Source organism: Chelonoidis abingdonii, chromosome 9 (genome assembly GCF_003597395.2).
Source record: "Chelonoidis abingdonii isolate Lonesome George chromosome 9, CheloAbing_2.0, whole genome shotgun sequence".
NCBI classification, from domain to species: Eukaryota; Metazoa; Chordata; order Testudines; family Testudinidae; genus Chelonoidis; species Chelonoidis abingdonii.
The window spans coordinates 69,259,932-69,281,764 of NC_133777.1; positions in this window are offsets into that span (position 1 = coordinate 69,259,932).

Consider the following 21,833-nt stretch of genomic DNA (forward strand, 5'->3'; position numbering starts at 1 on the left):
ACAAGTTAAACAGACTCAAGCTGGATCAGTACTTTAAATGAGAGACTTCCAAAGCACATCTTGGTGCTGTGGTAATCAATGCTGGTGAATCACTAAGTGATACTCTCCTTCCTGAATTTTATTGAATCTGTGCCCTGACAAAGAGCGAAGAGGCACCATGTGCCATCTTTCAGATGATGGTTTCCACAATTTATAGTTTAAGATCTCAAGTCTCTTTTCATGAGAGATGGGGTGTTAACCTAGTGTCCTGGATAAATTCCAACTGAGGTAATTAAAATCTACCTGCTTAAATTCTCCTTGGATTTTTCTGTTGGACACAGTATTCGTCTCTCTGTCCTAAACCTATATATAGTGCTGCTGTACATTGAGAAACTGCTTCCACGTTCCCCCCTATTTCATTAGAAGCTTAGAAGTAAAGGTAGAGGGTGAACCCCTGCACCAAGGGGTAAAGATTTTGTATTTTTCGCTGAAGCCTGACTTACATAGGAAGGGGAGGAGAGGAGAGTTTGGTTTAGCCAGGAGCTAAACTACTCATTCGCAGAGTTAATCACCCTCTATCTTTAATTTATCTCTGTCATTTTCAATCCAGGCATGGAGAAGCTGAGACCTGCATTCTTTACTACAGGTCTGAGCTTCCTTAGGCCCAGATCTAAACAGGGTTGCAAATACTGGTTTTACTTCTCCAGCCCCAATCAATCAACTTTGGTGATTCCTTTCTGGTCAGGATGCCATATCTCTCTTTAGTAAAACATCAGTTGTTATTGCACAAGAGATTGAGCACACTCCGATTTCACTTTCCTCCCTTTTGGAGGATATATCTCTGTCTTAGGATTCAGTCAGTTATCCTTCCTTGTTACCATTGGGACAAATAATTTATTTATCTTGTCTGCAATGTCTGTCTCTTCTGTCAGTAGCTACCTGTGCTTTCTCTTACTGCCTCAACTGACCCCTTATTCCTTAACTGCTGAAAAACTGAGTGGCACTCCTGTGGCATGGCAGCCTTCTCTGTTTCACTCTCTGCCTCTCCTTATTTACTATTCTTTCTGTCTCATGTTAATTCTATAAACTGTACTGTCCCCTTTATATCACATTTGTCTTCTATCTCATACTTATTCCTTATTCTTTTTCCAATTTCCCTTCTTCCTCTTCCTGTTGCTGCTGTATTTATAGATGGATGGCACATATAACCTTAGGCTATGCAGCCATTGCATCTCTTCTCTTGCCTACAACTTGAAAAATGTACTTTGCTGAAATGCATTGGGATAGTTCTTTCTGTGCACTTCAGGGCAAATTAGAGACACAAATCCCATTACCATTAATGAGGGGCACATCTAAAGTGCCATGCAACCCATTCAACATATATCCCATTTTGTTCCTCATTTTAGGTCACAAATTATCCCTGATTATATTATGTCCTCTGTTGTATAAATGCTGTTCCACTTTTATTGCTCTTAGCAAATCCTCTGTGTTGCAGGCAACTCAAATAAAGGCTCAGCTTTATTCTCTTTAAAGTCCAATGCAAAGCTTACATAGACATCGATGGGAGCTGGATTGTGCTACAAAGTTTCCTCTTTTTAGCCTGTGTCTTCCCTGCCTTTTTAGGGTGGAATGCATGTATATGTGGATGGACTGAGGCTCTGGTGGTTTTGCAGGTTTTTGGAGCACTGTTAGGGTCGTTGTCACATTGTATTACCAGCACTTTTTTCAAATACTGCACTTCCGGTGGGTCAAAAGCTTAATCCCCCACACCAAATTCCCACTAGTAAGATATAAAAATGCTGCTGATTGCCTTCTCACTGCCACAGTTCTGCAGCTTAACACATGGTGTCGCAATACAGGGGGAACAAAAGTCATCCATAAATCTTCAGGAATAGATACAATAAGAGCATCTGAGCCAGCAAAGAGTTACCACTCCACAAGGCAGTAGCTAGATGCATGGTCATAACTCTTTGTGGGATTGGACCCACTCTTTGCACTCTCATAGTACTTTTCATCTTCAAAATGCCTTTCTAAACACTGACTCTTAAATACTCCGGCTCCTAAATGTTCTCTAACATCCCAGCCACAGAATGCGTTTATCCACTTCTCTGGGGTTTACCTTGGCTGCAGCTTTGAGACCCTTGAATGGCTTCCTACTCTATAGATATTTCAGAGCTATCTCTGCCCATGAGTAAAAATCAGCAAAGCAAAAACAAAGGAAACCACCACCAACAGCAACATAAAAAAGGGCAAAACATCCTCCCCTGTATTTTCAAATACACTTTGTATGTGGCAAAAAGAAAATTGAGCAAATGCTGCTATTATTTTTAAAAACCACAAAGGCCAAATTCTACTCTCAGTTGCAGTGGTGTAAATCCAGAGTAAGTCCACTGATTTCAGTGATGCTACTCCAAATTTACACCAGTGTAAGTGGAAAGAGAATTTGGCCCAAGATTTTAAACATGACAGTGTATCTTGGCCTGTGGAGAAGGTGTTCTGTAGCATCTTTGATTGTTACTTAAAAATTTCTAATGTGAAATAGTTCTGTTGTTATATTACATACCACACTTGCTTCAGTAAAATAACATTCAAGCTACACTTACTTTGAAGTGCTACCTGGCATCTGGTAGCTGAATCTGGTGCAGGGTGGGGTGATGGACAACTGGATAAGTGTTCCTCATTTTCACACCTGTCTTCCTTCAAGTATATCTCCTACTGCTGCAGCAAGAGATGTAACCCTGGAAATGAGGACATAATTTTCCTGCAGTTTTTTGTTTCTGTTGCCAATTTCTGTACCTCTCCCTCATCCTCTTCTGTGTTCCTTCTCTCCGCTGAGTCTTCCTTTCCCTTTCTCCAAATCCAATGCCCACCCTCACCTGGTTTGCCAAGTGGCACAGCCACAGCAGACAATTTTTGTCTCACAGACAGTATGGGAACAGGTGAGTAGATTTGTTTTGGGCCCAGTTCAGTTCCTGGCAGAAACATAGGGAAAAGAGGACACAGGAAAAAAACAGGTGTGTGAATAGAGATAGCCCATGCCCAGTAGTGGTGTAGGATGGGTGAATGTAGTAGCAAGAAGGATGAGGGATACAGTAGTAGGGGAAGTGTGCTGAGTTGGCCCTGCATGTACCAACCTGGAAGATGCACATGTAGCTGCTTGAGCCCTACAGCTCATAATATGCATGCAGGACAGGCAGCTAGCTATGGAAGGGTCAAAGAAACACCCCAGAGATGGTGAGGTAGGTGAGTTGTACCACCTCTGCCAAATGCATCAAAGTTGTTGCGTCCCACATAACATTGGATGCTGGACAGAGATGGCTTCAAGTATCTTTTCCAGCTTCTTCTTTTAACTGTGGCTTGGGGCAGAGAATAAGGAAATGATGATGTCACCAAAAAAAAAAATTTCTACAATATTGCCACCAGCTTCTTGTATCATTTAAATGAGCATGAGATGGTAGGAGTATGGGACCATTCCCATGCATGCCTGATTTCCGTGGCTAATGGCCTGCCTTAACTGTTGTTGATTACTGTCCTCTTCCCAGCACCAGCTTAGAAGGCATTCGCTGTTCTGCTGGGGATACTGTCAGCTCCTGGCCCTCTGAATACTCAGTATGTAAAGCAATTGACTTTTTTTTTTTACTTTTTCTTTTTTTAGAGGGTTTTTGTATTGACTTCTCAATAAGATTACGGGTGTTACTCTTGAGAGCAAGAGAGAAATAAAACAGTTCAGTAATAATTCTGATGGGGGGAGAGAGAAGCCTAGTTTATCAGAAGAAAAATATCCCTGTGGTTCAACAACAACCTGTCTCTGAATGATTTCACCTCTTGATCATGGGGCCACACCTCCCTTTGCCCAGTAATGACTCTTCAGAAATACTGTGCAGCCCCAACATCATAGTTTTTGGTAGTCAATTTATTTTCTCTTTCTCATTTCCTGAAGTGGAGGCTGGGGTTGGAAAATGGGTCTACACAACTCGCCATATTTGGAAGTAGTTGACGTCTTTCAGTCACCAAAGTGAACCCTCAATAGCATTCGTTCTTTTTTTGAATCACAGTGGTTATCTTCATCACACCTGCCTCTCAAACATTAAATTACTATGCCACTGACCCTTCTTCATGGCATCCTGTCAAGATACTTGATTTCAGTTAAATTACTAATTACTATACATGCCATATTAAATATTTAGACATTTGAGTAACTGTGGCCTTCAAATCCTTTCTCATTCTTTTACTAGTGTTTCACTCTTACATACTCTGTTTCAAGTTGTCTTCACCCTTGGCTGTTTTTGCAGAAACCTTTGACGTGGGTTGATTATTAATCCAACCTGACTTTGAAATGCAGAAAAATATATCCTCTTAAAGCAACTGGTTGGATGGTCTGAAAAGGTTGCTACGATAATGGTTATGTTATAAACTGCTTCTATCTGTTATTGGAATGTATGCTGCTCAGGGACCCGTAATCCAGGGAATATATGACATGACTAGTTTCTTTGGCTGACGCTGTTTATTGTGTTACGGCCTACTCAGAAATTTTATTGTGAGCAGTATTGGCTTGATTGACTTTAATGGCTCTTTCTGTCATATCAGTGGTTGCTTGTGAGGATTTGCTGTATTATGTGCATGCTACTATGTGTGCAAACAGTACTTCTCATGTTCAACAGCTAGTGTTAAAACCTCAGTATTGTAGCCTCTTCAATTTACATTTTAAAAAGTAAATAAACTTACTCAAAGGCACAATGGACTAATATATATTAAAATTTTACACACAGACAATATGTTAAAAGAACAGAAGTTGCAAAGTCTAGCATTCAAAAGTTAAAAAATGCCAGAATTAAGGATAGCTATGCAACCTTAATTTGCTCCCCTGGTATATTGTAATATCGTCTTTAATTACATGATCACATGCTATTTTATAAAGTATGCTTGCCTTATTCAGTGCACAGGATGAATGGAGTCTGTGGCCAGGATGGTAATAGAGTGTGTATAAACATCAAGAAATAATTGAACAATCATTACTGTGACCACTTCTCATGACTGTGTTCTCTGTACAGAGGTAGAGGCCCCCTCTCTAAGACCCCAATTCTGCGAAGACTGAGTAGTCCCACTGACATGTGTAAAGTGTAAGCACCTGTGTACATTTTTGCAGGATCAGGGTGTAATTGTGCATAACTCCCAGGTGTATCAAAAAGCAAAGCTCTTCTACTTTTGCAGATGACCCACAAAGAGCATGATTAGTCTAAATCCAATGCTACAGTTTTCTCAGTATAGTGTGACTTTCCCTCATTCTTTGATACTGAACCAAGTTGTCTTCACACTCGATAGATTTAATTTAAGAAGTCTTAAGTAGCATTATGTTCTTCATATAAAATATTACTTCTAGAAGTTGCTAAAGGCTGAGGTTGTACAGTAATACAACTGTGTTACAAGGTAAGTAATTAAGAAAGTGAAAAAAATAGACTGTCTATTTTTGTGCTGTCACCAAAATATTCACACTTATAATTATGGGGTATGAATTTACATTCAATTTAGTCTGAAATTAACACTGAAAAGTTGTAGATACTGTATGTATTTAATGTGCACCTGGTATCAAGAAAATCTGTGATTTATTACTTGCTGACACAATTCATTTCCATCTACACTTTTCTAGTTGTGTTTGGTAAGTGTTTGAGTGACTAGTGACTGCGGAAACTAGAAGGTACGGTACCTTCTGCAGCACAGTGAAGAATTATGAAAAGAAATTTAAAAGATTTTTATATGGGTATGATGAGTCCGTTCCCCCGCTCCCCCCGGGGTACCACCTGGAACAGAGGTACAGCTAAACCCTTTGTCTCACCAATCTGGGTTCCCTCTTGCGCTGTGATGTTGTGACAAGCTGCAAAACTCTCCAAGTTTTCACTCACATCAACATCCACATGCAGGGGCCACACCCAGCTGTGTTCATGAATGCTCTGAGCAGCCACTCATGAAAGTATAGCCGCTACAGCCAAAATACTCCCAGCTCCCCAGCCTAAGACCCCAGGGCTGTACCGTCCTGCCCTGGTCAGAACCCAACCAGTATGAATTTATTGCCCAGTCCACCACCTCCACAAAGGAAAGTGGATGTGCACCGACTCTTGTTCATGAGCTGAGATTTATCCCCTTTGTACTTCAAACAACATATTATATTATTATATTTAGATAAAATATAAAAAAGATTAACTTTTAGCTTTTTAGTGATTATAAGTGATAGCAAACAGATCAAAGTAGTTTACCATAAGAAATAAAACAAAACCACAATCTAAGCCTAAGTACTAGTTAGTATTTGAATCAAAAAAAATCACACAGTTAGATAGTACAAGCAGTTTAGCGTTTGCATACACACAGAGGCAGGCTTCCTTCTTTCCTGCCTGGGACCAGCACTTCCTCCCCAGTTCAGTCATTTTCCTCTGGTTCTTTCAGGTGTGTTGTAAGGAGAGTGAGGTTCAGTCATGATGTCATTGCCCCTTGTTATATGTTCTTCCAACTTGCTGGAAAGCTCTTTTGCTGTGACCTGGGTCAAACAATTCCTATTGCATGGCGCTATCTCTGAAAGGGTTCTATTGTACACAGTTCCTGCGATAATCCTTGTGCTTGTGTGCGTTTCCTCAATAAGCCATTAACATTGGCCTTTTTATTGTTGTACCTGAAAGGTTGCTTGTGGATGTTCTCAATCTCATAACATTTCTGTAGCACATACATAGCCAAATTCATAATTCCACGTGCGACGATAGCACATGCAATCCAACAAGATATTAATGTCTAGCAGATCAAGACTTTTAGAATGATATCTCACAAGGCATACTTTGCACAAAACATACCGTAATCATATAACGGTGGTGAATATGGGAGTACCAGGATGTCACAATGGGCTACTCCACAATTTGTGATTGTGTAAAATACCAAATGGGATAGCTTAATGATCTAAGCAACATTTTAATTTCCTAGAGTTCTTTCTTCGAGCTACAGGTTCAATTTCTGGCTAGGTCAATCCTCCCTTCTAAAATAGATAGCAGCTTTCAGCATTTAATATGTGTGGGCTTTTCAGATAAGACTTTGGAATCTGAGGTCCTATCTCCCCTACCTGAACATTAAAGAGCCCGGAGAACTGTTCTGTAGCCAATAGTTATAGGTATTTGCTAGGTAAAGCATTAGGTATAAGTTAGGTCAGTAATGCAATGAGCCTAGAAGTCTCAGGCCTGTAGGACAATGGCTAAGCTAAACAAGGCATAAGGCCCAAAAGGCCTTAGCATAAGGAGCTAGCCAGGAGTAACCCTAAATCATAAGCTATCACAAGATACAATATTGTAATGACTGAACTGCTGACAAGTAACCACAAGATGCTAGTTTATACCAGCTTGGGATAGTTTTAAGTTAGGAACATCAGCAGATGTCTGACCACAAGAGTTCCATGGTAATTAATTGCTGTATATGCTAATAAGCGTGAGTTAAAAGGACTAATAGCCTTTGGTAGAAGGGCATCCCAACAATGGTAGAGTGTAAAGAAGAGAGGCTTAAGCCATTACTGAATATACAGTAGGCATAGTGGCATTAGTATAAAACATTATAAAAGCTGGATCCTGACCTGTGTGCCTTGGGAGATGCAAGTCTTAGGAGATACCACATTGATGACCATTGTTGATAGTGAAGAGAAAGATGTTTAACACTTCAGGTTGTTCTGCAGGGGATGGTGTGAGTATATAGATGCTCATTCTATATTATCTTTATCTACCTTGCTGGGTTGGAGTGTTTGTAACTTTGCTAACTACACCTCTACCCCGATATAACTCTGTCCTCGGGAGCCAAAAAATCTTACTGTGTTATAGCTGAAACTACGTTATATTGAACTTGCTTTGATCCACCGGAACACGCAGCCCTGCCCCCTGGAGTGCTGCTTTATCATGTTATATCTGAATTTGTGTTCTATCAGGTCATGTTATATCGGGGTAGAGGTGTAGGTTATAAAACGATTACTGTATCTGTGTTACTAATACTAAGGTTTTTTCTAAGTGTTGTAACTATGCACATTGGGGTTCCCAGCCGTAATTCTAATAATACTGGGCCTGCTCTTTGAGAAGAACTTTCTAAACCTCAGTGTTAATGGGAAATTCTTAAGTAATCAATATAAACAATACATAATCAGTAGATCAGGCAACAGTTTGTAAGGGTAGAGCTTTGCTCCATTGTCATTGACCAAAATTTCCCTTTCCTCCCTCCATTGTGTCTAGTGCTGTGCATTGCATGGCTGCTATGGTGGTTTAGGTGGATGTTATAGCTTGAGAATAGCTTTGAGATCTTCTGGGATAAAAGGGTATCTATATTCTAGCGGCAGGTAATTCAGAAGGAAATTTCTGCCCCACTCCTGTCCCCACTGAACTGAACTCCTTTATCTCAATGACCAAGTTTCCTTCAGTAACTAGGAAGGAAAACTCAGTCATAGCAATACTGTTTCCATCCAGGCAGCAAACCATTTGCTTCTGAACTCTTTCTGGAATTAAAGTTATCACCGTCCTTAATTTCTATCCATGAGACTCAGAAGAAATCCTTTAAGGAAACAGACAGTTACAGCACTTGAGTGTTTCAGACATTTATTTAGCAGTAGGAATAAAAGTTCCTTAGTTAAGCTTTACAAGAATTCACTTAATAAATTTCTCTTGAGGTTTAACAAAAATGCCTCCATTAAGTTTTTCCCCTTTTCATTTGTTTCTTATAGAAGCAACAGAAGATATGGAAGGGGCTAAGATACTATGGCATGGGTGTAGTATAAGAATACAGAGGGAGTGAGTCTCATTAGTCATGTTTCAGACCTCTGAATGAAAGGGTGACAAAGATTAAAATCCTACCCAGTTAGAGTCCTCCTCATGCCCTGTTCTATAACATATAATTATACTATAGAAGTAATTCTAGGATAATGTACTTTACAGGCAAACAATATGATTAGTCTTAAATTACGGTACACAGAGTTTGCCAGAATATGCCAGGTTGGTTATTATTACTCAAAACATAGCGTAAAAAGTGAAAAATGGGGAGAATTTTGTTTCTCTTTTGAGATTTTCTTCCTTTTGTGAGTGTCCTCAACAAAAGAGAATAAGGAGGATACAAAGGGGATTGCTGTGTCTTGTTTTATCATTGGAGCAATGATATTTCCTATAGACAAAATCTGAAGTTATATAGCACTTAATATATCTGTAGCCAGGTACTAAGTAGTATTGTCCCTATTTCAAAGATTAGGCTATTGAGGTTCAGAAAGCTTGTTTCCTTCCTGGGAGGCATTTTGGTATTCTAGCATAGACTTTGGCCTTGGCGCCATGATATGTGAGGTTTAATGCTGACACTAGGTTGCCGTGTGATTTTGGATGTATCACTTCACCTCACCGAGTCTGTTTTCCCACCTGTAAAATGAGTCTAATGATAATGACTTTCCAAAACTTGTTAATGCTTGAGAACTGCAAAGTACAGTGGTCATATTTACGCATTTTTCATTTTTCCCAGAGTCAACTTTTTCACTTTACTTAGTATATAGAACACTACAAATGTTACACTAATATTGTTGTTTGGTTATCTAAAGCAACTGAGGTTTTTAAGCGTAACCGCTATACAATTAATACCAGTCAATGGCAGAGGACGGGGAAAACTCTGTCCTCCTGGTTCCTAGCTTCTTGTTTAATTCTCTAGAGTTCGTGTCTTTTAGATGTCATTACTAATCCTTGCACAGTGTGACTTTTTGAACAAAAATGGCTCTTGGAATTTTCATGCTTGCAAATTTTCCCACAGAAGTGTATGTTTCCTTTTTATTTATAGGCCTCCTTTTGAATAATTTTCAGCCTCTATCCCATCTCAAATTTCATGAAAACTGAAATTTTAGGATTGCTAAATCAAATCAAATTGGTAAAAAAAGCCAAAAACCCCCCCAACATGAATTAAAAAATAAGACGCACAACTTCTGGTATTTTATATCACACCAACTTTTGTCCTGTTCTACCAAAACCTTGTTGAAATATCATCAGGCTCTTAGATAATTTTAGTAGGAGAAGAATTAATTCATTAATGACCTGTTTGTGAAGTCTTTCACAGGTACACAACTGAGTGATACAGGACCCAAACTTACATACACTGCTCAATCTAGTACTTACTATTGTGACTGAAATCAGCAGTGTTTGCACAACTGAGCTCTTTATTTTGTACAATTTATAGTTCTAGTTGGCCCAGTTCATTATAGTTTGTTTCCCTTACCAAACTAATATTGGTTTCAAATGTTCACTGTAATGTCAGGGTCTAATATTTTTACTCTCCCCTTCTCTTAATTTTACTGGTTTTCAAAGCTAAGCATTCCATAAATTAGTTATAGTAAGAGGGATTATTGTGGAATGTGATATAATTGGCAACTTATTGCCGATGTAGGAGATTCATGTTAGTCCTATAGAAATAGTTTCTTATAATTGGAAACACGTGTTTTCTGGTGTCTAGACTTGGGAACTTTCCCAGGAAGAACTTCCAGGTTTTTATCTTAAGTGTAAAAGACTATATGACTACCTATAAAAGCTGTAGACATGGGAAATAAGTAAACGTTGCTGGCAAACATAACAGTTTTGTAAATTTAACTTTTTGAATTATAGTACAGCCCGTAAATATCTGAGAAATTATTAGACCAATTTTAATTTGGTTTTTCTGGCTAGTATTTTATCAATACATTTCAAGCCTGCATTTTAAGCATTGTTTGTCTTTACCTTCTCCAGGGTTGCTCCTTACTGTGAAAATAATTTAATACCGATATGGGCAGATTGGGCCTGTATGTCTAACAACTTTAGCTATTTAGTATGTCTAATTTAATTACAATAATGCATTATTGTTTAACTAAAACACAAAAACAGTTAGACTCTAATACCTTTATTAAACAGACTTCTGTGGAATCTGGCTTGGTATAAGAAGTTACAAAGCACCAGTATCTTATCCATCCATGGCCAGTAGACTGATTTCTGGAAGGATTTCGGAAAGGAAATAGGGCTGGAAGTTGTATACTCTATCAAAACATGCTGTGATCTGATACTGTCCTGGCCCCGCAGTTTGCTGTTGAGCATGCTTCTCATGTTAAAATACCCCTGGAGAAGGAAAGCACAGTTGGCTATCCCAGCATGAGTGCTTTGCAAATATTGTTCTGGAATGGGCTCAGCCTATGACTCACAATGAATATTTTCAGCTTTGGCTCTCACTATACAATAGGAAACACAAAAGAAATTCAGTTATTCACTAGAGCCTAACAGAATATGACTTAATCATCAGACTTCAGACAGTGAGTGTAGAAGAGCTACATTAAAGGTTGTCAGAAGTCTTGTGAATTCAGATCTCATGTACGATAAAGTCTTTTTTTCATCCTATCTGTTATGATAGCAAAAAATGACATACGTTATCTGGTTTCTGCAGCCAAGTATGTGGTTCAAACTATTTTAGCAGAATGCCTTGCAAAATCTGCTTGCATGCCTGTCTCAATCATTTTCTTAACTAATTAGGAAAGTCTGCCAAGCCTTGTTGGGCTAAGGTACTAATTGTTCTCAAGCAAATGTTTCTATTTTACACCAGGTTAGGAAGTGTCTGTATTTTAAGTGACTACATGCCAAGATTCCAATGTAGTGGACCTGCTTAGTTTATCTGGATGTCTGAAGGACCAAGGAGATAAACTTAAAGACATTATTTTCCAGCAAATGAGAACCTGCAGCTCCCGTTTACTCTTAAAGGGAATAGTAGTCTGATATTTCTCCCGTTCAATTTCCAGATCAGAACAAGAGGAGTTGTAATGCTATAGGAAATACTATTTCTCACAGTATTTCTGGTTATGATGGTTCCTTGATTCTGTCTCTCTGAAATTCACAAAACTCCCTTGACTCAGTCATGCAAGATCTATCTCTCAAATCTTATCTAGGTTTTTATGCCATACTCATCACCATGCTATCTGAGCATTCAAAGGAGACCACCTGAAAACAAAGGCACTGGAAATCTTTCAAGAAAGATTGTTTTAGCAACAGTTCTAGTCTAATTTTGCAAACTGAAGAAGTTTGGAAGATTTGGGTTAATTACTGTACGTGGATCTTTCTCCAAACCAAAGCACTATGCCTACTTCTGCAAACTACTCTTCCCTACTCATAAATAGTTCTAACACTCTGTTGTTTAATGCTGTTAACAATAATTTAATACGTATGGTAGGAAGTCTGTTCCATTTCAGCATGTGTTGCACAGCAGAATTCTGAAACATTCGTGCTGCATTGATTTATTCCTGATAGTAGATTGCAGGCAGGACCAGCGCTAGGGGTTTTAGTGCCCTAGGCCCACGGCAATTTCGCCGCCCTGCACCCTGGTCCTGTGGGTCTGTTGGAGCTGCCGCAGTGGTGCTTGCGGGAGGTCCACCGGAGCTGCGGGAGCAGCCAACGGTCCGCAAGCACGACTGCGGCAGCTCCACTGGAGCTGCCTGCCGCCCCCTCCAGCAAAATGCCGCCCACCAATAATCCTGGCGCCCTGGAAGGAATGGAAGCGCTGGCCCTGATTGCAGGTTGGTCATTCAATTTGTACATAATATAAGACATGCGCCTATCAACTCTCTCTCCTTTTTACTTGAATGTTGTATTTCTTTTCCTGACCCTTCATCAGTCTTTGGTCTCAATCCACAAGTTGTTCCATATGAGCAGATCACTGAGTCAGTGCAGAGCCTTGAATTGGGGTCCATGGGCACTCGGGTACAGGGATCTGTCAAAGTAGGAGAGCAGGATCAAAATCTTTGTCAAGAACTGTCTTTGGAAAGTGAGTAGCTCATTCTTGGTGTTAACAAATATAAATAAATAAATACAATCTTTTTTGTTTTGTTCCCCAAGTAACATGAACTGTGCCAGGACTCATTTAACAGGGACAATTGCAACAATTTACTCATGACGTTAAGCCTAGATTCTGCTTCACAGAAATGTGTTTATTTCAAAATGTCAGACCAAGTTTTGTTTTATACAGAAAATTGTATGTGTATTTTTCTTTGAAAATACTCCACTTGTGGTAAATACCAAACTCAGTGCTTGTATTTTTTGTCACCAATGGCTTGCTGCCTTGGTTTACACATATTGTTTTAATCACAATCAGTCTCTGCATTGTGCAGTGTGGCTTTTTTCATGAAATTTACATCTTGGCTAAATTATTTGTAAGGATGAGATGTACTGTGTGATAAAAAAATACTAGGAGCCAACTTATTTTGGAGTGGGTGCTCTGGTGAATAGTCTCTATAAGAACTTGTCGCTTGAGAAATCTTCAGAAATGACACCTTGGGCATAACATCTGGTTAGTGGGTTTGGCTGAAGGAAGCACATTACACCACCACTCCGAAGACTAGCTAGGTTCCCTATTCATTAGGAGGTACTCTTCCAGATGATGATATTGATCTGAAAGAGCAAGATTAGTTTGGGTCATAACTATTAAAGTGAGGACATCGCTCCCCATGTTCTACTGTGTCGCTTCAAATAAGATGCTGCATGTAAGCTGGACTCTCTGGCATGGGACAGATATGCTGGCTTTAATGCACTTTGTGCATCAGAGCAGCAGAATTCCAGCCCAGGATCTAGGACTAGACCACATTGGTACTTTGATTCATGCTTAAAGTGCAATTTTTGTATCTTCAACTTAATTTTTTTAATATGGCGACTGGCTATATTGCAACAGTCTTAGTACAATGTTTATAGTATGTAATTTCTTGTCAGTTAAATAGTCTATCAAAAATCTACCCCAGTTATAGATTAAATATTACAATGAGCACCATAGACTTACCAAAATGCTCATTAGATTTTCTAGAATGGATTGTGCTCTGGTGCACTGGTGTAGATATGCAGTAACTCCACTGAAGCCAAAGGACGCCAGACTTTGGTCCTTGTATCTATACTAACGCCTTTCCCTTTTTATGGAAATGATCATAAATGACTCAGTTCTTCTTTCTGTGGCTGGAAATTAAATTTTATGGATGATCCCTGTGAGAATAATAAATCCAGCTGCATATTTTCCTTCTATGTTCCTTAGCCTTTCTACTTTTCAGTATCTTGGGTTTTACAGGCAACAGCGATGTAAACACACTCTCATCCCTTTAAATGAGAAGACATAAATTCAGTCCAAGAATCCTTCCTATTTTGTTGTATCCATTCACACAAGTTTTTGCAATGCCAATCCGGTGGGAGTTACACGCGTAATACTCTAATGTATCTACATGAGCTTTGCAGCAATTCATAGCATTTTAACCGAGCAAATATTGGTGCTTTTCTTTTTTTATGATTCATGATGACAATTGTGTCTTCTTCTCTGTAGATTAATTTTTATTTTACTGTGTGGTTTTCCTTAGGAAATCTCTGCAAAATTATTTCCTGCTGCATTTTTCACATTGGGGACCAAAATGTGTATAGTTAAAATGATTTGGAAAAGGTTTCCATTTGATAGTCATGCTTCAAATGCAGTTCATTAACCCAAGCATTTCACAGCGGTTTGGTTGGTTTTTTTTATATGCTCCTATTACTAGCATAAAAGCACATTTCATTTATTTATGAAATCACTCAATAAGGTTAATCATTTATTCTAACCTGAGTTGTACATCCTCATTAACAAACACTCTGAAGAGTGCTTAATCAAAAGCACTGTTCCAAATGTTGTTCTAAGTTGCACCAATGCAGACCCATTCAGGAGTGCTGGAACCATTTGTATAGTGGGGATGCTGAGACCCATTGAACCAAACTGTAAACCCTGTATATGATGGAAACTGGGGTGGGGGTGGTAGCATCCCAGCACCCCTAGTTCCAGCACCTATGGCCCCATTGAAATCAGGTCAGAATGGGGCCTACTGAGGCAGTTATATGTCAGCTCTTGAAAGCAAGACGTGTATCTTATTCTGCTTAGCAAAAGGCCATATAAATGTGAGGAGCTACATACATTGATTTCTTGCTAAAGTTATGCAGGAAACTGCACAGAAATGATTCTATAGGCAGACACTTCTATACTTGATGCTTTGATTTTAACTGTAACTAAGCCTTTTGTGAGTGTCATTGCAAAATAAAGTTTTTCATAAATGATGTAAATTTACTCATGGGCAGTGCTTAAAACAGTGTTGCAGAGAAACAAGCTGGTGCATTGTCCTTAAAAAGAGGGGGAACTTAACTCCAATCTCTACCTGGCAAAAGACTGGATTAGTTGACCTGTTGTTGTTTTTTTTCTATAATAGCTATCCATTGCTAATGGTATCATGGTGGGCAGGAGCAGCAGAAACTTCCTAAAAGTGGGGGGACCGCTGGTGCCCAAACTGTGGCCCCACCCACCCTTGTGCCCCCCTTCCCCGAAGGCCCTGCCCCCCCTGTGCTCTTCTCCACCTCTTCCCCACCCCCCGCTCGCCCTTACGGTCTGTAGAAAGTGGGAGGGCCCATACGTGCCGACTCCCCCTCTTTCCCCTGGGTGCTCGACCCCCAACCCTGCCTCTGGCCCTGCCCCCACTCCACGCCTTCCATGAGCCTCCCTCCATTCCGACCCCTTCCCCAAAGTCCCTGCCCCAACTGTGCCCCCTCCCTGTCCCTATTCCAGCTCCTTCTCCAAATTCCTGCCCTGGCCCCGCCTCTTCCCCACCTCCTCTCCTGAGTGCGCCACATTCCCCCTCCCCCCTCCCCCCTTCCGAGAGCATGCCAGACCCGAGCTTTGGTGCCTAAAATAGATATTTGGTTACTGATAGAAATTCCCAGACATGGAACTGGCAGTTAAATTTGAAAGTTGGTTGTGTATATGAACATGTGTGAGAGAGACTTTAACAAGAAGTGGTGCCATTTCTTCTGTTGGACTGTTCGTTAGTTTCTCCTTTTATATGGGGCTATGTTTTGAAATTCATTTTTGATTAATCATGGTTTATTTGAAAAAAAACGTACAGCAGTCCTTTTTGGATTCAGGATCATCAAGAACTTCAATATTAATTTGTGCATGTGGGCAAGGCGCTTCACAGTTTGTGGCAAAATTAGGTTAGCTTTATCAGTATTGTGTATGTCACAGCTATGGAATACCCAACTAAATCTGATTTGCTAAACTTCCAGCCAACAGTCATTTTTTTCAAAATCATATATGTTTTTGTGGATTTTATGTTACTTAAGAACTAGTTTATGCTTCTGTCATTAACCTAACTAGTAGGGATGCTTCTTGCAAGCACTTCTTAGGCCAATTTCTTCCACATGCATTAGTTCTCCTAACACTTGCTGCCAATTACAGTGCAATTAAAGCATATTGCACATACACATTTAGTCTGTCATTTAACTTCAGATTAACAGATTTTCATACATATGAAGTAGAAATAATGCTCCAACGATATGCAAAATAGTCTTCTTTAAAACTTCAATTAATTCTAAAAAGGGGAAAACTTCTTATAAGCTTTTTAATGTAAATTTGAAGTGAATTTAAATGCAAAATCTGTAACTTTTAAATAATGTGATAGCACTCAAGATGAGCCAAGCAAATTATATTCAGTGCTACTGTCTCTTCAGGCCAGCTACTTAGCTAATGTAAACTGGTGTAGTTCCATTGAAATCTGTGGAGCTGTCTGATTTACAATAACTGAAGATGTGACCCTCCATTCTTAACTTTCCTCTCCACTTGTCTGTTTGACAGTTTGAGGGTTCTGTGTGTTTGTGGGTGTTTCCTGCCTTTTGTTCCTAGGTGTGACACCCCATTTGAAACATAACATTATTAAAGCAAATAGGTGCAGTGATAAAATATAAGCTAAATCATCTTAAGTTTCTTAACTACATTGAATTCATGCTGAAATGATCTCAAAATCAATAACTGGCAGAGGGAAAGCAAAGCTACTATATAAAGCAGCCTTTCTTGTTTCATAGACAGAATCCCTTACTCAGCGCTGCAGTTGCAGAAAGCATCTGGATCGCAAGGCTATGGCTTGAGAATATCTGGCGCTCTTGTTAAATGTTTATATACTCCTGAGGCTCCTGAGATGCTCAGTTAGCTGCTATTGTCTGATGTAAAACTGCTTGATTCATGAAGTAAATAAGACTTTTATGTAGGCATAATTAACTATATGAGATATAAGAGGCTACACTTTGGTAACCATAGGCTCAGATATGGGGATGCATCTTCACTTGTTGACAGTACATCTTTTAATCGAGCACTTGATGTGTCATTCAACTATGGACTGAGTTAAAACTAAAACTTGAATTCAAAGTGATGCCAGGAGTGTAAATTGTTATATCTCAGGAACCCTAGTCAGTTAAATTTTTAAATCTCTAGGTTTGTGGGGGCACGGGGTGGAGAGAACCCAGGGTCTTAATCCATGTGACTCAGGAAAACTTGCAATCCCAATAACCACAGGTAAATTAGGGGAAACATTGATTTAGAAAACACGTGCCATGCTCCACTGTAGAAATCTGGGTTTCATACATAATTTTTTTAGCACACTTAAGTTGATGCTGACTACTGCCAACTAGAAGATTTAATAAAGAGTTTAACTTTATGCAACTCAAGCCAGCTCTGCAAACGCATGCTTTCCTGCTGAGATCAGAATGAATATCAAGTGCAGTATGCAAGAGCCAGACTGTACAAGCAAGCTTGTCTACATGGATCTCTCAACTGATTTCACTTATTGTTGTGATGGGCAGAGTTCCATGACTATAATCACTGCAAAGAGTGTTCACCCAGAACTCTGTTCCAAACCCCATCATACTTTTTACAATGTCAATTATTTTAACACACCTCTTCATCTGCAAGCTGGCCTGTTAGTAAATTGCTACATTTACCTTCCAAATTATAAATCTCTTGCATACAATAAGATGGTCAACACATCTTGCATATGATTTCATATCTCTTACTTGGGATTTAGCCACAACCAGCTGTAAAACAGCCTCTTAATAAAAAGAGTGCAAATTAACAGATTATGTAAGAGTCTTGTATTATGCATCAATTCCCTTTCAGGATGCTTTCTAAAATCTATATTTGGACAGTTTGGGCTAATACAGAATAAGCTGAATATGATGAGGGAGTTGGAAATATGCTTCTTTATTTTAAGCCAAGAGTCTTCCTAACTTTTTTATTTAGTGCTGTATGTTGATGAGAGAGGACTGAGTAACGGCAGAACAATACATCCTCCTGCAGCATATTGAAGCCAACTAAATCCTTTGTTCCTGCCCAGCAGGGACTGGGAGCCCCATGAAGACAGTTTGCTGGCCTCCTGGAGGGGAGGGCGTGCCTCCTGTGGGTCTGGGTGGTTCCAAAGCTGCAATGACATGCTCTCGTGGGAGCCATATCCACATCTGTTTAGCTAGAGAAACTTTGTGAAGTCCATAAAAGATGAGGAGCCTCCTATAACCATGGCCATGCAGCAGCCACTTGCTAAACCCAAGGAAATCCTCCTCCATGCCCAAATAAATATGACAAGGAAAAAGAGCTTCTGTTGTTTCTGAAGAGGCACATGGAGTTAAAAAGTATCCAGCTTGGAGCACTTTGGTCAAGAAGGTGTTGGGGAAGAAGTCCATTCCCAAGGTGCTACGGTAAAGGGAACAGGGGAAGCCTGGTGATAGCAAGTAATGGCAGAAATAGGGGGATCTCAGGTTACAAATATTCTAAAGGCTGAGAGAGGAGAAGAGGTTAAAGAAAAGGGACCATCACTGACCATGACAATATGAGAGGATACATACACAATGTAGCATGCCATAATATTTTGGATAACTCTGCCAAGTCTGATAGAGCTTTCTAGGTTGGAATAAAAGAGGTCTTGATTCAGGGTTGTTGGTTTTTTTGTTTGTTTGTTTGTTTGTTTGTTTGCTGCTAGTATGTTTTCATCTTTACTCATTAAGATGAATTATTAAACAATTCCGAAAGGGGCAGAGCATGCCTGCCTAACCAATAGGTCTGAAGGTAACAGATCCAAGGCAGTCCCACTGCACATTACAAAGGCTGGGTACCAGGAACCTGCCCGGGAGTTCTCATAGTGAGGACTCATTTGCAGAGTTACTGGAATAGAAGAATGAGAGTGGGGTGTCAATTTGTGTACAAATCATTTAGTTCCCCCTGTAGAGGGGGATTGTACCTCATCTGTGAGCTACTTCCAACTCCAGGCTCTAGCAGTGTTTGTAGAACGGCTCAGCGTCTTTTTCATGGCTGTGGAATGTGATCGGTCCCCCAAGTCCTGCAGATTTCCTCTGTCGTCCGTGTTAAACAGATTTGGAATAGGGACTAGGATTTGGCCACAAAAGAGGATTTTGATATATCTTTCCAAGATGTCATGACATTTTACTGGAAAACTGTTATAAAAATGCCTACCATTTCTTTTCATCGCTCTCCCTCCAAGTGAAAAAGTTAACTTCACAGTTTCCTGTAAGAAGGTCCAGAAGATTGACTGTGAAATCTCAGACTTGTCAACCGCATTTTGTGTTCTGTGATAAAGCAATAACTTCATACTCAGCCGTATACTTTTACTGTACTTTATATAAGCCCTTGTATGTTTACTTCTTTAGTTAATCTGTTCATCGTACAGACAAATGCAGAATACATCTGGCATTGGCTTTGCAGCCCTCTTTTCTGGTCATCTTTGCTAATCTAAAATAAATACAGAGTGGACAGTGGTGTGCTTAGCAAACCAAGTGCACTCCATTCAAAGTGATGAATAATGCAACCTCTTTAATATTTGATGATACACAATTACTAATACGATATAGGTTTGGTTTGTCTGACCTCTTAGATATAAAACCTTTCTGTTCTCCAGCGGTATTATGTAATTGACATGTTCTTGGCCTTGTCACATCTGTGCTAAAAGCTCCACTTTAGAATAGTGGAAGTTCATGCAAGAATATCACGAGGCTGTATAAATAAGTCTTGGCTAAAGATGTTAATAACCTGAACAATTCCCTTGTGAAGAGGAAGCACTAAGGCTGAATGAGGCGAACTCTCCCAAATGAAATGTCCCAAAGAGAATTCCCTGGTATACAGTTGGAACTCAATAGGTATAGAATAGATTATATTCTAATCCAGTTTTTTTAACATGTCCATCACATGCTGAGTTCCAAGAAATCAGGGCTGAAATGCTTACACATAGAATTGCAAAACACTCTGATATTTAAACAAAACATTGTTATGGAAGGCCTGATGCCTTGGGGTTCTGATAAAGGAATACAGAGCCCTTCACTTATACATCACTTGTCTGAATCTGGCCCTCATTTGGGAGGAGCCAAATATCATTAATGGCAGGCAGTTTTTTGGTCACCTATATGGCTTGAATTAGTTATTTGGATTAAATTCTAGTGGACTCTGTTGTGTGGATATTGATCTCAAAAGCCCAGATAGTTAAAGGTGTTTGTAAACTTTCTCACTGTCCAGAATCAAACAAGGATAAATAGGTTTGGGGTTATTTTTAAACAGATCCCTTGGTTTTCCTCAGTTACATGGCAAACACTCAAAAGCATTCATTCAAATTAAAAGTTTGATTAAACACAAAGAACAAGAAATCAAAACAGGCATTTGTATTGGAAGTTGGTTGAGTGCTTATGCAAAACAAACTTCGTCAAAGCCTTTCTCCTTTTGGAGGTGAAATACTGGAGTGTCTTGTCTTCAGAACAAGCTTTCTTTGAGGATAAGTAAAGAGCTGCTTTTACTCTGTCCTGATGCATTTACTTATCCTGTAGCAGACAGACAGAAGGTGGAGGAGAGACAGGGTAGAAAAGATGGGTGAAATATGCCCTTTATTGATGTTTTTGGAACCCTGGGCTGCTGGTTAGTTATGAGTGAATGCTTTGGCTGCCAAGTTAGCCATGACACCTGCTTCTTGGACCCTGGTTTATGATCTGGTCCAGGAGGTCATCTGACTGGATCTAGTCTTTTTAGACAAGGCAGGGTTGGGTGAATACGGCATAGTTCACAGCAGAATTTAATAAAAAGCTAGGAGGAGAGGAAGGGAGGCAGAAAATAACACAACTGCCAATTAGATATTCCCACGGATGGTCCAAGAGCAGGCTGTCATGATAATGTGATGACTTTCAGCACTCACAGGTGAAAACAAATTTCCTTGAACAAGAGCAAGGCCAGCTGGCCTTCATCTTAAGAAGAAATGAGTCGAGAGATGAGTTGCAGGGCTGGCATTTCGGGAGAGGAGCAGCGATTCAAAGTGGGATGAGAGAAGAGAGAAAGAGCTGATGTGATCTGAACTGCATGTTTGTTTGTTTTTTAAAACGTCTCTTTTTAAGGAACCCAAAAAGGAAAAAAATGGGCATCCTAGTTCATCTTCCTAATTATTTTGTTCACCAGTTAGTCCTAATAGCCATTGCATCAGTTTTGGTCTATCAACTTCTGGTTCCACATCTTTTTTTTTACCAAGCATAATTTCAACCATTTTTTGGATTATATCAACATGGCCTTTTTGGTTTAAACTAATCCAGCTTCTTTGTCTGGTTCTTTTGTACTTGTTGCAGTGTTCAGTGTTGTAAATAACTTGACTTGTTTTTCATGGTTATTGTAACATCCTGTGAACTTGAACATACTTTTTACATTTGGGATACACTTTGTAGGCCCAGTAATCACTAGAAGCACTATTTGCAGTTACAACCGGGGTCGGGGGAGGTGGGCAGAGGACTGAATGAGCTGTGGTAATGCCCACTCTTTACCCTTCAGGGAAGTCCTTTCTCATCTGGACTGAGTCACCACTGGAATGTTTGCATTGCTGTTGCCTGTTCTGAGGATAACCAGAGGAATTCAGTCTCCAGGACTGTCAAGTTGGCATATTTCTAGTACTTAATTCATGTTATCATGAAACAATAATTCAGAGCAAAACTGATTAAATCCGTTTGGGGAAGGGATGTGGGAAA